At 40.3% G+C, this 14,801-nt stretch overlaps 1 protein-coding gene across 3 annotated transcripts in view; it reads left to right on the forward strand.

The window, feature by feature from the left end:
• The first annotated feature begins 456 nt into the window (after positions 1-456).
• The window catches only part of ahnak (AHNAK nucleoprotein), a 39,891-nt gene continuing 25,546 nt past the window's right edge, over positions 457-14,801 (forward strand). For 2 of the 3 annotated variants that reach the window (XM_041797568.1, XM_041797572.1), the window contains exons 1-2: positions 458-614; positions 7,735-7,798. The gene's annotated coding sequence lies outside the window, so the exon portion shown is untranslated. Of the gene's footprint in view, positions 615-7,734; positions 7,799-14,801 lie in introns of all 3 variants that reach the window. The other variant, XM_041797571.1, reaches the window with a different exon arrangement.

Genomic DNA, 14,801 nt, shown 5'->3' on the forward strand with positions numbered 1-14,801 from the left:
CACTGAAGGATATCCTAAAAGGTCTCTGAAAACTTTGCAAACTCTTAATTTCTCTGTCACTAGACATTACTCACTTTGACAATAAAACTACTTTGGATAGAATCATTCTGTTGTGAAAATGTAGGTTCATATACTCAATCCTGTTTTTTTTTTTTTTTTTGTGAACTTACCTTTCTTTATAATCATTTTAGTTACTTCTCCTGTTGCATTGCATTGGATCGCTCTCTGAGAGCCAGTGGGTGGTCCCAAGGCTGCAGAGAACCACTCCCTCGCACCGGTCCCCTCCCAAGTATTCCCCTCCCTCTGCAAACCAGGAGCCCTACCCAGCTCCCTGTTCATGCACTCTGCTCAGCCCAGAGGAGCAGCAGCTCAGAAAAAAAAGAAGTTTAAATCAACTCAGAGAAGAGGAGGGAGGGGAGGAAGAGAGGGGGGCAGAAAACGCCCTGGAAACTTTGTTGATCAAGAAATAGGAAAAGAGTGACAGAATCCTCACACGCTTCAAGGCTGTGACTGGAAGAAGTGCTCTTTCTTGGGCTGGGGAGAAGGGGAGAGGACACGTTTTCAAGGATGCTCAAGCTGGTGTGAGGCTTCTTGGGCGCACAGACTGCGCACAGGTAAATGTGCATATTTTTTTTCCTTTTCTCAGATTGAAGTAAAGACTTTTTGCTTACTTTTTCTGAACTTTGCTGGCTTTAAACTTTAAGGTACTGAAACAAAGTAAATGAATGACAGTAACTTTGTTTAAGTTTCACATTTAACTTGTAAAAGTGTCAAAGTTAACTGTAAAACATTCCTGTGATATTGTGTTGAGCTTGTGCGGGGAGATTACAGATGCTGTCTTTTTTTATTGCACGTGTTTTTATCTCCACTGGCATCCTTTGGTTTTCCTAGAGGAAAGTTTGGATTAATTTTCCTGATGATTAAGCATGTATGATTACTGAAGGCCTTGTGTGAAGTTGTGAGAAATGGTGGTAATTTTGTGTGAATACCATCCTGTGTTGAAAATACTGATTCAAAATAGCTCAGGATATGAGAAGTGGGTGTGTTCCCGCAGCTACCACATGAATGCAGAGGACTTGACTGGAGTTGCGCACTTCTTTTTTCCTTCAAGTTTGGGCTTTATCCAGTGAAAGTATGAAAAGAAGGGGTTCCTAAAAGTGATTTAAAGAAGAAGAGGCAACACAAAATGACTCCCTTTGTATCGTGATTAAGCTGTTGTGCAACGTGGATGTTTTGCCTTTGCACACATGTAACTCCCAGTCTTTGTGATGGCAGATTTTTTTCAGCACTGGAATATTTAACTGACTTTATGAATAGAGGAAGAAGTGAGAGTTGAAGAGTCCTTTTGTTTGCATTGATGTTATCATCCAGGTGTTTCTCTTATCAGTCCAACGCCCTTTTACTGAGACTTGGACTTTTAAAAAGTAAAGGTAGCTACTTCCCCATGAAAGGCCCAGCAAGACTAGCTTGGGTGTGGATGCGTCTCTTTCCCCTCCCTCCACCCCCTCCTTTTTTCTTCCTCCCTTCTTGCTTTTCTGTCTCCTCACTGAGGCACACCCTTTACAGCCAAAAAATAAAGGAAAAAAACGTACATGCTGCTGACGGATGTCGCGGTGGGTTATAAGAAACACATACAAAGTTCTTTCATAGGATTTTAAGGGGTACTAGGGCGCTCATGAGGTTTTTTTCTCATTCTGTTTACTGTTTTTAAAGTCTTCATAATTATCAGTCATATGAGACATAAAAGTCTTTGCTTCGTAATGCAATTTGCTCGTGTGGAATGTGGCAAACTTTCTGAAGGTCTTGATATAATATGAGCACATTTTTTTACAAGCTGTACCTCATTTCCTGCCTGTTATATGTAGATAAAGTTGATTAGATTACACATGTATATCTGCCATTGCGTTTTATTCTTCGATAGAGATAGAGGTCTCTTTCTTTCTTTGGCCTTAGGTCTCTTAACCTGGGCTGAAGGCCAGAGTGTGCAGGGGAGGAGAGGGAGGAGGGAGGAAGACAGGGGGAAAGAAAGTCAGGGAGTGAGTTAGTGAGGGGGATGGGCGGGGCGGGGGCGAGGAGGGGAGTAATGGAATGTAGTGGTTTGGAAAGACAAGCTAATTGAAACCAGGTTTGGGGCTTAGAGGGGGGAGCTTAGACTTCACACATTTGGAGGAGAGAAACACATTTATCCACCCAAACATTCACGACATTTGTCTGCACATATATAATTGCGCTATAGCTGCGTCTTTCAAGGAGTGGCCCAAACATTAAATAGTGCAAAAAATCCTGTCTGGGCTTTTTATGTGATCGAAATGAGGAAAATGTTGAGGAAAATACAGACCAGATGCAATCATGTTGATCTGTGGCAGAAGTCATATTTCATTGTGTGTGCCGTTGCCTGTCCTCCATTGCTCCCTCGTGCCACACCCAAAAAATCCTTTCAGCTGAATACAAGGGAGTGCTACTTTTCGCTTCCTCTGCACAATCTTTAATACAAAATAGCGCTTCACTTGTATCGAGCGCCCCACAGCTTTAGATGACTGACATTTTTCGAATTGCTCCTCAAGGTGATTTATTGTGACACAAGCGCCTTGCAGCTTCAGGTGGTGACACAGGGTTAGAAGGTGTTTGGGTCAGAGGTTGTCAATTTGGCTATTTATGTTTAGTGCGCTAACATTTGAAATATTCATGTTCTGCTGAGGGATGCTATGCCAAAAATACTGTCTCAGATGTTACAAAAGTGTAGCATTTGGCTGCTAGTTGTAGTGTGAAGTTATACAACATAATACATGTTTGCTATAAATTTAAACCATAACTGGTTCCTGATTTTCTTTATGTATCCTTTATTTGAGCAGAGAGGCTCACTGAGACTGAGGTCTCTTTGAGATGGGTGCCCTGCAGTTATACAGAAAAGAACATGTGTCTTAAGTGTTTGTTGGTTAATATGTTCTCCTCTTTGCCGAAATTCCACACTGTCAACCTATGCACCAATACAGAGGCTGCATTGTGCTGTAACCTTAAGTTATATTGCATTCCTAGTTATCTCAAAACCACACAGTACATTTTTTGGAAAAGCTCCATTGATAAAATCTTGCTCAGTCATGACAGCTGACGTTAGCTGCTGTCACTCACTCTAATTTACTTGTTCTTGCCACCAGTGTGGCAAACACCATCCCTAACAAGCTTGAAGAAAAAGACGTGCACTACGCCTGTTTGGAGTCTTAGCTTGAAGGTGTAAAGATTTTTATCACAGCACTCTGTCATACGTACCATATATTCTCACTCTCTTGACTGGCAGCACAGACGAGAGGAGTGGTGTTACTCAGCCGAGACACTGTGAAACGGAAAGAAACTGGTCTCATGCACACTTCCTCTGTCATTTCCTCATGGGCTTATTGAGTGGGTGGTTGGAAGGAGGGACAGCTTGGGGAGGTGAAAATAGGGAGGTGGATGTTGTAAGTTAGCTGAAAGAAGGGAGGGCAACTGCAATCATGCTGTAGTTTATTTTCACACATGGCATTTAATATGAAGCAATGTTGGCCTCGAGCTCATCCTGAAACCCCCTCCTAGAGACTGGTAAATAAAACACTAGCCAATGTGTAGACACATGATGGTTCCAGTCAGGGAAGTTTAGTGTTCCTCCAGCAGCAAATAAACATCTAACTGCAGAGTGTGATTTTAGAAACTCTTTCTATGCCGTCCATCCAGCAGCCACTCCCTTCTCATCCATCCAACACTGCTTTGGAATATTTTAGCATGTCCTAAGTGTGCTCTGGGAAGCACCTATCATTAGCAATACTCGCCTTGTTGTTGAGAAACAGCAATTTGAGAATAATGATGATACAGTCATCACAAGTGCACATAATACCACTGCAAGTCACACCCTTGCACATGCATGCAATCCAGACTTGTTTATGCTGCTTTAAGTCTGGTGGGACTTTTGCAAGCTTGGAGCTTTGTATGGGTGTGAATCATTTTTCTGATAAGCCAGTAACTTTTACCACTGCTCTGCCAAACATCTGCTACACAAAAGTATAAAAAAAAGCTTACATAACTGCTGTTTTACAGCACGGCCTACCTGCACCCCATTTACTGCCTGAACCCACCCCAGCAGAAATGCAGCTATGTTGCCCCGTGCAGGAATGAAATGGAGCATCTGTTACGATTAGTCTATCTGGAGTGAGACAGCCACAATGTTAAGGCAACACGGGCTTGGAATGTAGATTTAGAAAAAAAAACATCTCGGTTTGTTTAGGGTTTCTTCAACTGGCATTGGATAAGAAACTGAGACAGTAGTTACAATGCAACACTCTTTTTTATTGAAACAACTCTGATGGACTAAAATGGAAAGTATGAAAAAATAACTTTACACTGCCTATGATTTAAGCTCTACAGCTCAGACAGAATTATGTCTGTATACGTTAAGCTGCAAACAGACGCATATGTACTTCTTATCTAAATAGCAGCTGGAACAAACTAGACTTAATGACCAAATAGACATAGTTCTAGCATGGCACTTAAATAGCTCGGCCTATAAATTGCTGCGATGGATGTTTGTTAATCATACATGACATCTATCTGTGTAAACTTGCCTCTCCCCTTTCTCTTTGCTGTAACTAGTTATGCCAGTTTTAAATTTGCATCTCCATTAAGCTGTTATTCATTCTGCCACCCATCTTTGTATACCCTGTCGGTTGCTCAATGTTCTTGGCACTGAATCTGCCTGTAGGATCCACAGCAGGATCACTTCTCATTTTAAAACTTTATCCACTAACAAAATGTTTCATTTCATTTGTGTCAAAATGTTATGATTGTTGGAGATTACGTACAACATCTGAGTTTAGTTTGTTATGCAGCCTGAGTTCCCCAGAAGACATGGAAAAAATCCCCTTTAAACCTGAGTGCAGAAGGAAAAAATTGACAAAACCTCAGTAAAGAAAATTCAAAGTGAGATCCTCCTCTCTCAGATGTCTAGGGGTGTAGAAGAGAACAATGAGTCATTATAGGAGTCATGAATTAGCTTGCACTTGCAGCATTATTGAGCATAGTACCTCTTTTCTTACTGACATAAAGCTTATTATGTATTCAAACAAAGTCATAGTTGAACAACTCCCTAAAAAAGCCCCTGGTCTTGTTTGTGATCTTGTACAGTTTTCTTCAATTTTTCCATTTTGTGCAAATCTTCTGCCAAAGTCACAATGTTTTAATCAGCAACACGCCAAGTTGGCGTCAGTGGGCAGGCTCTGGTCTTATGCAGAACTTGTGGTGTGGTTTCGGGCTATGTGGACTACAGAGTGCAGAAAAGAACCATTTATTTTGACGCGCATTCCTTTCATATGCGTCACACATGCATGTCCTATCTGCTTTTTAGAGGGGAGAGTGGACCTACGCTGGGGCCTGCTGTGTCTCCTTCAGTGTTTGCTGTACTTACTACAATGAAGATAGAGGAACAGGGAGTTCATTCTGTTTTGACAACACACTGATTTGGTCACTGCTCCTCTCTTCAGTGAGGCCTTTTATTTGCTCGTAATCAAATCTTATCACTCAGCTGCAGTGCTGCGCTTGATTCACTTAGGATTGAGCTTTAATCCCTGACACATTGCTCTCTGTTTTCTGCTCACCAAATTGATTGGATTTGGCAATCAGCCCGCTTGACAGCGTCAAGCCTCGATCAATTAACACTGGCCTACTTAAAGATAGACTATGAAATTCTTAACAGTCTTGGTATGTTTCCTCAAGGCAAATAAGATACCTGAGGTGAGGAGGAAACGATAGCAGTGAGAAGCTGATGTATGTTTGTGGGATAGGGGCGGTGCCAGCAAAATGAGGATGACAACAAAGGTGAAATGAGATCCTGAGAGTTTTGCAGTGTTGTTAATGTGCAGATTTGACTGAACTTGGTGTTCTTCTGTATTTGAGCAGAACCTGAAGGTCGGGGGGGTGTGGTGGACTGACTGTTTTTTTTGGGGAGGGGGCACAGATTGGAGAGAGAGTCAGAGAGAAAGAGGACATTTCTTTTGAGTTAGTCACTGCGGGGAGAGGCTGGGCTGCCTTCCAGCTGGCCTGACGGCTCTATCAAGGAATGTGTGAGACTGGAGGCCTGGGTGGGGCCGTGCACTGAGCTGCTCCCTCTGCGCACCAAGCACAGAGGCACCGAGACCTGATACGTCTCGTGCACTATGGCATGGTATTCCAACTCTTTAACACGGCATGTGTTTTTATTTTCTTGCACACTGTTGGTGACCACATTTGACCCTAATGTGCATTCCTGTGTCTGTGTTGGTTAGTGCAGTCTCAACCGAGATACTGAGGATAAATGATGGTGCAACCTGTCTTATCTTTGAAATTGTTCACACATATAAAAGAACAGAATCATACTTGCATGAGTCTCTTTCTGTTTTAACATCGTATATCTGGATGTTACATAACATCCTTAAGAGTAAGTCATAAGCATCTCTTTCACACTCAAATAATCAGCGTACCACTTTCCTGATTTTGTTTTCAACACCAGGGATCTCACATAAATTAAACTACTGAAAATTACACCTCTGTCCTTCAGTCAGCTCCTCACCTGACTAACATCCGACATGCCAGTCTGATTAATACAGCTCTGTAACAGGAGTATGGGCTAGATAGTGTACACAGCTGCTGGGCTAAGTCCCCCTACACAAACAAAATGACAACCACACTGGCTGGCATTTATCTCAGCTATGCCCTGTCTATTTCTGTTTAAGACCAGTTCAAAAAAAGGCCATCAGAGAGATTTCTCTTCAAATTGCTGTTTTTATGACGCATGTGTACTTACTTTCTCTCCGACTGTTTAGAGTCCCACAAACACAGTTATTGGGCATAATTTTCAACAAGGTAATGAAGAAGGCCGACTGGGGAGGGGGAGGTTAATGATGGGGTTTGAGAGGCTGTTTCAGAAGAATTTTTCAGAGGGACATGTTCCCACTGGCAGATGCCTGTCTGTACACACATCAAGTCTGGTTCTGTTTGTACTTGGACTGACAAAGAGAAGGCTTTGTTTCACAGTATGCCTGTGGGTTGAAGCAATAATCCTAGTAAGTCCTAGAAGATATTGAGCTTGTTGCAACAAGTAAAAGTGAGATTGACTGAGAATGCAGAATGACAAAAATAATGTAGACAGTTGCAGCATAATTGTATTGCTAAACTGAATTCTGTGGCTGGTTATTTCTGCCTCTATACTGCTGTGGTTTTGGATTCCACACCTGCCTTGTCTCACTGTCGCCTGCTAAACGTTCAGTTTCCAATTCCATCAAACTGAAATAAACACTAAAAAGATAAAACTCCATATCTTTCCATCTCCTGAAGTGACGCAACACTAAAGTAGTCCGATTTATTGACTCTACGAGTCTTTTGCATAACTACCTGCAGGGTCAATACTGCTACTACTTGTTGGTTAATAATTGAAAACTCTGAATTCTATGACTGGGAGGCCCACAGAGAATGTGTGCTAAAATGCCAGGAGTAAAACCTGACTGTTATTACAGTATACATGGCTGTGTGTCATGATGGGACACACCTTGTAAAGCAACAGTGACATTTTGAGCAATATGTTCTGTTATCTGTCTAACCTGCGGCTGAAACGTTATAACATAGCACAGAGAACTAAGGATGGGTTTCTTTTATACCTCAAGAATTTCTGGGAAGAAATGACATCGTTTTAATCAAATGATCTAAATTCATGTTTTGTTTTTGATATTCTTTCAACAGAAGTCAAGACTAAAAGAAGCACAGAATCAGACTGAAGCCCTTGGCTTTGCTTGAGCAATCCAAGGTAAGTTTTTGAGATTAACTGTCAGAAATACACACTACATTAGTAAGTGGTCAAGCTACATAAAGAAGGAAAAGTAGATTTTTATTATCCATCCCACCACTCTTAAGGCCTTCTAGTCAGTGTCACCTTAAAACAGCATTTCATTATGCGGCCGAATGCCAAAACTCTGTTGGAATGTTTGTTACAAAGCTTCATTTGAACCTGGAAGGTCAAGCTACCGGCATGCAGCTGTGAAAGGCCTGCTCTTTGGAAACCTGACACTTGGCTGCTTCTTGCTTCTAGTGGGTCCTTTTTGCACCCCTCTTTCCTTCCCCTAGACACCACCTGTTCTGCTTGAACCCCCTTTACCTTTCTTATGAAACAACACTGTGAAAAAGCCTGCCAAGTTCACACTGTTTTTACCTGTTTGTAGTCAGCAGCTGTGGATGACTTATTTCTAAGGAGTGTAGGTAAAGCTAGGAAAAAAGGAGCAAGACACAGCAGCAGTGTTCAGGTGACGTCACACTCTTAACGTAAGTGCAAACATGATCAAGTTGTACTGAACATGTTTGTTTATCAATATTCTGTTTTAGTTCCATTACATCCCAGTTAATGAGCAACTACAAAGACAATGGATATTAAAAATCTAAAGATTGAAAGATAGAGGTTTGACCACATTTTATGTTACAAGACATTTTTGATATAGGAGTCAAGTTAGGGTGGATATAAAAACCACTTATTCTTAGTTCATGAGTGCGATAACCAACATTTTCAACAAACATTCATGTGTTTGAACTTAATGTGTGACAAAAGCATGACAAAAAAATCAAGCAAAATTAACAATTTAGTACTAGCTGTAAAGACACAGCACAGAACAACACATTACCTCAGTGTTGATAAGATAATCATGGACTGTGGGGAGTAAAACCAGAACTAGGATGGCCGGGCCAAAGTAGTGCTTTTTTAATTGCTTTCTTTCATTTGGTGACTTGTAAAAAAGAAATGTTGATACAGATAACTGCCAAACGGCAAATATGGACCGCACTGATCAGCCAGGCTGATAATTGGCCGATCCCTTGTTTGATAACGTACGTACCATCAGATTGCAACTAAAGTTAGTCACTTCCTCGTTATCATTCATGTTTGATTAATCACAGACATGATAGAAAGGGTCTGCAGTAGTAAAATACATCAACTTATATTTTGTGTTTATTTCTTTAGACCTGAGATAAAACTCATTGGGTTTATTTAAGTTTTCAAAGTAACATAGATAATGTCAAGCTTCTCTTTTATTCTCATGTTAATGTATCCTAGTATTTGTAGTTTTTTCTTTTATTCAGTCATCACATAAAATTAAAAAAGTTTACATAGTATAGACAGTTTCAACAGTCATATATTTAATAGTGACTGAATAGGCATGAGCAAAATCAAAATGATGATAAAAGCCTGTCTTACAGTTCAATTAAATGAAGCTACCAGCAGCCGTAAGTAAAAAAAACAACAACAGATAAATCCAGGTACTTTAAAGCCTCAAAAATAGCTTTACAAACCGAACACTGATGGAGTTTAATGTCTATTTTTCCCCATCATGTGGTGTTCTGATGACTTTTGCTTTTATTTAAAAGGGTTAAAAAAAACCTAAACTGAGCCTCCTATCCACAATGCTAACATCACAGTTCTGTACCTTGTACTTTTGACATATTTTTGTCTAACTAATGTGAAGCTAAAATAAGTGCATCAGAAAGCACTTCTTAGATTTTTTAATAACCATTACGCTGGTGCGAACATTAAAAATGTTACCCATCCATCCATTCGTTTTCTACACTGCTTATGGGGACGCAGGGGGCTGGAGCCAGTTCCAGCTGTCATTGGGCGAGAGGTGAGGTTCACTGGTCGCCAGTCAGTCACAGGGATGACATGAAGTGACAAACAATCAGGCAGACTCACACCCATATCAAGGGCCAGTTTAGAGTCACCAATTAGCCTAACAAGCATGTGGTGGTGGGAGGAAGCCGGAGAGAACCCATGCATGTATGGGGAGGACATGCAAACTCTACCCATACTATGAAGTGAACCAATAACTATCTTGCTGTGAGGCAACAGCACTAACCCCTGTGCTGCCTGAAAAATGTTGTGTTTTACTGAAATGTACATGAGTACCTTTGACTTTGTAGTTGCTTTTTCAGTTGAGAAATGATGATCAAATGAAATAGTTGTAAGAATCTTTATGACAAACAACTTGAAATATAACGGTGTGACATAATAACATTTAAGCTTCCCACCCTGAGTGTGACGTCACAGGGACATGGCCGTCTTGGGAGTATGGTCTTCACTAAACCCAAAGCGTCTGCAGGCAGATGACACACCATAAGAGAGGCGGATCCTGAAATGCTCTGTGGTCGCACTCTAGTTAACAGAAGCTTTTGTCTGGCTGGCTGTCCCCACGCCTCCCCTTGCTCGGCACACATACCAGGCCATAATAAAACATGAAAGATAAACAAACTCAACTGTCTCCCTCTGCCTCCACGGCTCTGTTTAGCTCCTTTTGAAGAAAAACCAATTTTGCCTGTTTTCTGAAAGACTTTTGATGTCACAAGTCAGTTTCAAGAATATGGGGTGTCAGGGAAAAGGAAAGAAATGCGGAGTGCTTTATTGTCATGTTGCTACATCGTGCACACCTGTGGTGTGTTCTCTGTTACAGTGACATAGGGTTAACTTGCAGTTGCAAAATGTAAAATACATTATGAAAGTTAATAAAAAAATCACAAAAAACAAAAACTTTATTGTGTGTGTAACTAAAAGTAAAAGATAAGGGATGAAATATCCTCAGTTTAAGATGTTTGCAAAAGTATTCTGCAGTGTATACCCAAGACTGGAAAGAAAAAAATGCCCTGAGTTGCCTGAAGAAGACTTCACACAATGGTAATTTTGATTTGCATTCAAAAATTCAATATTGCAATAATAATACTAATAATAATAATAAAAAAAGAAGTGAAGCATAGCCTATTGAATATATTTTTAAGATTCGAAGATATTCACTTTTTCTTGCACTTTTGGGTCTCATCCCTGTCAAGTGTCCCATACTACAGAAAAAACAAAACTACAAGGAAACATTTTTGCAAAATAAAAACTAACAAGTCAGCAGTTAAAAACTAATGGAAAATGAATGCATAAAGTGAAATAAATAAATAAAACTAATGTTTAAACTATTACAACCTTGCACACTTCTCCCTCCCTCCAAGTTCCTTCCTTCCCTTCTAATTGATGCTGAGCCTCAGTTTCTCCCTGCAGCATGCTGCTAGAAATATGTCAAAGCTGTAAGGACAGGGACATCTCACATAGTTCCCTCTTGACCATAGAGTAACTAGAATAAGGGGTTGTTTTAATGGAAGCCGTGCTTCAAAATAGGTACATGGAAAGAGAGGGAAACACAGATAGTCAGTCTTGAGGTTATTTCATTGTGAGTTGTGTAAAAAGGTGTCCCTTCTCCAGAAGTTTCTATGAACACATGGATGCTGCCCTAACTTACTGCTGTGAGCCTGCCTCTAAGTCCTTTATAATACTGGCTCCCTCTCAAATGCTGCATAGTTGTACACAGGCCCCAAGAAGAGACGGAACCAAGATCATGTGAACTGTTTGTGTGCTATTTCTGTATGTTTCCACTGGCTAAATGAAAAAATGAGGAGGCTGTGTAAAATGAGCCACATCATGACCCATGGGGGGAAAAAGAATTCTTTTGGTTTAGCCCAAGTCCTGTTGGGATGCGATCAGAGGGGCATGGTTGAGACGCTGTTACTGGTAATGTAGGCTGATATGGATGAAACATTAAAACTATATGTAGAATTTCTGCAATGAAACATTTATATAAAAAAGACAACTGTTATGTTCTGTATATTTTTCGGTTGAAGTCTAACACTAACTTAGATATTTTTTGATGATCTGACCTTAAAATTGTTCTGGTGGCTGTTATGACGGCACATGACAGACACAACTAGTTTAGTTTAGTTTATTATTGCTGTTGAAACACTGGATGTTATAGTAAAGACTGCTACATAATGCAATGGGAATTCTTGCCTTTCTGTTGCTGCATCTCATTCATGTTTTGTGCTGCTTCCTTGTGATGGTTACAAAGACCACCAAAATACACCCCCCACCCCTCCTGACATGGTGGCCCCACTAGGCATTTTCAGGCAAGTTGTGTACACACTACTCAGCGTGTCAGCCTCCACGACTTACTTGTTGTTTTGAGTTGAGGACTCTGTACAGTGTATTTACTAAAAATTAAACCAGTGTCTTGGTTTCATGGATGGATGTTCACATCATGAGGGGGAAAAGCTGTTGAAAGTGCCTGAGTGATCCAGAATGCTTCTTTATAAATCAGCTTGCAGAAATAACTAGGAAGCCCACTATTACCAGCTTTTCTCTCATTGTGTGAATTTCATTTTTGAAGCCAAACGTTGTCTTACTGTTTTGTGTAACAACATATGAAGTGTTGTTGTTGAACAGTCTTCCATTAAAAATGAGCAGAAGAGTTTGGTGAAGCTGAGCAGTGATCATCTTTTGTCAGTTTTGAATGAGAGCCTCTTAGCAGTGGAATTTAAATTCTGTTTCATTAAGTAAAATTGTGTCTTTAGCACTGCAGATAGTTTTGATTGGCCAATTTCCATCTTTGATGCATTCTAGGTTGCTTGTGAGTTCTTTATGAGTTCACATCATTTGACTTAGACGAGGTACACTGAAAAGACAATGGTGAATAGAGAAAGAAGGGAAGAGGTAAAGAGAGGAGGATTATATAGATGCCTGCTGGTTGTTGGCATTATCTTTACCTCCAATACATTCCCTTTCTTTGGAATTAACATTCTCAGCTGACCTGGTTTCTCTTGTTCACTTGCAATTGTATTGAAAAAAGCAACTTCAATGTGCTTACCAGTAAAAAAGGATCAGTCTTAATGACTTGTTAACTTGTACAATGCATGTTGTATGTTAGTCCCTAGTTCAGAGATAATTAGATTGCTAGCCCAAACATACCCACTTTTACACTACATGCACCCCAGATAAACTTAATCTTTAAGGATGAATGCAGTCACTGAGCAAAAACATTGCACATGTTTTCAAACCACCTTATTTGTTTAAGTTTTACTATACTGACTGTATAATTATATTTGGCCACCAACCATATGTAATACTCGTAGGTGACGATTATGCAGTAGTTTCTTAGCTCTGTCTGGAGTTTCTCATGTTCCTAACAGTGTTTTTTTTTCTTTTGCTGCACATTGTGACAGCCTCAGTAATTGAACATGTTATATAACTAGTTTTAAAAAAGATATTCACTCACTATCAGGATTTATTGTGAGAATGCAAAGCAAGGACAAACACACGTGGGTTTCTTTCTCATTTACAGTTTTTAAGAAGGAGAAATGTCTATTCACTGGATGATGTATCATTTAAGTGCTCTGTTTTTTTTATAGAAGTACTTTAAGAAAGTTAAAAGCAAAGAAAGACTTTGCGAGAAAAATGTTTAAAGTGACAGGACCAATCAGCATCGACAGTACTTTCGGGCACAACGGAGTCGTGACGTAAGCAAGCAGCAATAAGAGGCCGGTGCAATAATGGCAGAAGACATTAGCCTGGATGCTGCTAAAGTACCAGTTTTGTCAGAACTTGATGACAAATCTTTGTTAAGAGAAGAACAAAGAACAGCAGTGAGTTGTTTTCTTTTCAAAAATGACAAAAGTCGTTTACTGACGCCTACAGTCACCATGGTTCACGTTATGGAGTTCTCTATGGAGTTTACTCCTTCGATAGGGGCGCAACATGGTGGCAGCTACGTCACGTGTTTTGTCTTGGTTTCCAACCTGGGGTCCGGGACCTCCTTAGGGGGGCGTGAGGCTCTGTCTGCCCTGAGGTTGTTAAAATTAGATCTGCACATATTAACAGAAATCATGGTATTACACTTACAAATAATTCATACACTGTTTTTTGGGTAAAATAATGCGTGTTTAGGGCTACTTTGTTTGGATTTACATAAAAAATGGTTAAAATTTATGTTAATTTTGGCCACAAAGTATCATCATTTTTTTTCGTGTCAGTCCTAGGGGGGCTTAACCTGACACGTCAAAAGGATTTGTTCACACATCCATCTGGGAAAGCTTCAAAAGGAAATGTTTGAGAAAAGGCAGAGGCTTTGACACGTGATGTAGCCGCTATCAAGCTGCGCATGCACAGCTACTGAGGAATAACACGAACCATGGCGACTGTAGACATGTCAGTACACGGCTTTTGTCATTTTTGAAAAGAAAACAACTCACTGCAGTTCTTTGTTCTTCTTTTAATGAAGATTTGTCGTCAAGTTCTGACAAAACTGGCGCTTTAGCAGCATTCATGCTATTCTCTTCCTCCATAACTGCACCAGTTCTTGCTGCTGCTTGTTTACATCACGACTCTGCTGCTCCTGAAAGTACTGACCCTCGTTGCTAATTGGTCCTGTCACTTTCTAAACAGACCCAAACGGTTCAGATGGGAGCTTTGCAAGATGGATTTGCCAGTGAAAAACAAGGAAACGGGCGTATCCATTTGCTTTGCAAGGTTGGGGGGGGCTCAAGTTTTCTTAGATACAAGTAGGGGGGCTCAAAGGAAAAAGGCTGGGAACCACAGGACTGGAGGACAATGTGTACAGATCTGCAGAGGTTATTACCATTAAACTTCCCCATCTGTATTGATCAAAATTCATGTTTTTAACTATTTTCTTGTCTTTAAAGCAAAAGAGTAACTAATGAATTTTCTGCATTATTTAATCCCCAACCCAATTTCAAAAAGATGGGTTTGTCCTGCCTAAGACCTATGAAAGTGAGGAGAATCAGAGCACTGTGTCTGACAGCCCTCAAGGAGAGAAAATCATGATATGAGTAAGAAAGGGGGAAGCAGGTTAAGAAAGACAGATAGAAGCAGGACTGTTCCTCTTGAAATATAAGTCAGCACAACTCCTTTGATTTATATCATGCAACACAGGATTAGTTTAAGTAGG

Source organism: Cheilinus undulatus, linkage group 10 (assembly GCF_018320785.1).
Source record: "Cheilinus undulatus linkage group 10, ASM1832078v1, whole genome shotgun sequence".
Classification (NCBI taxonomy): Eukaryota; Metazoa; Chordata; class Actinopteri; order Labriformes; family Labridae; genus Cheilinus; species Cheilinus undulatus.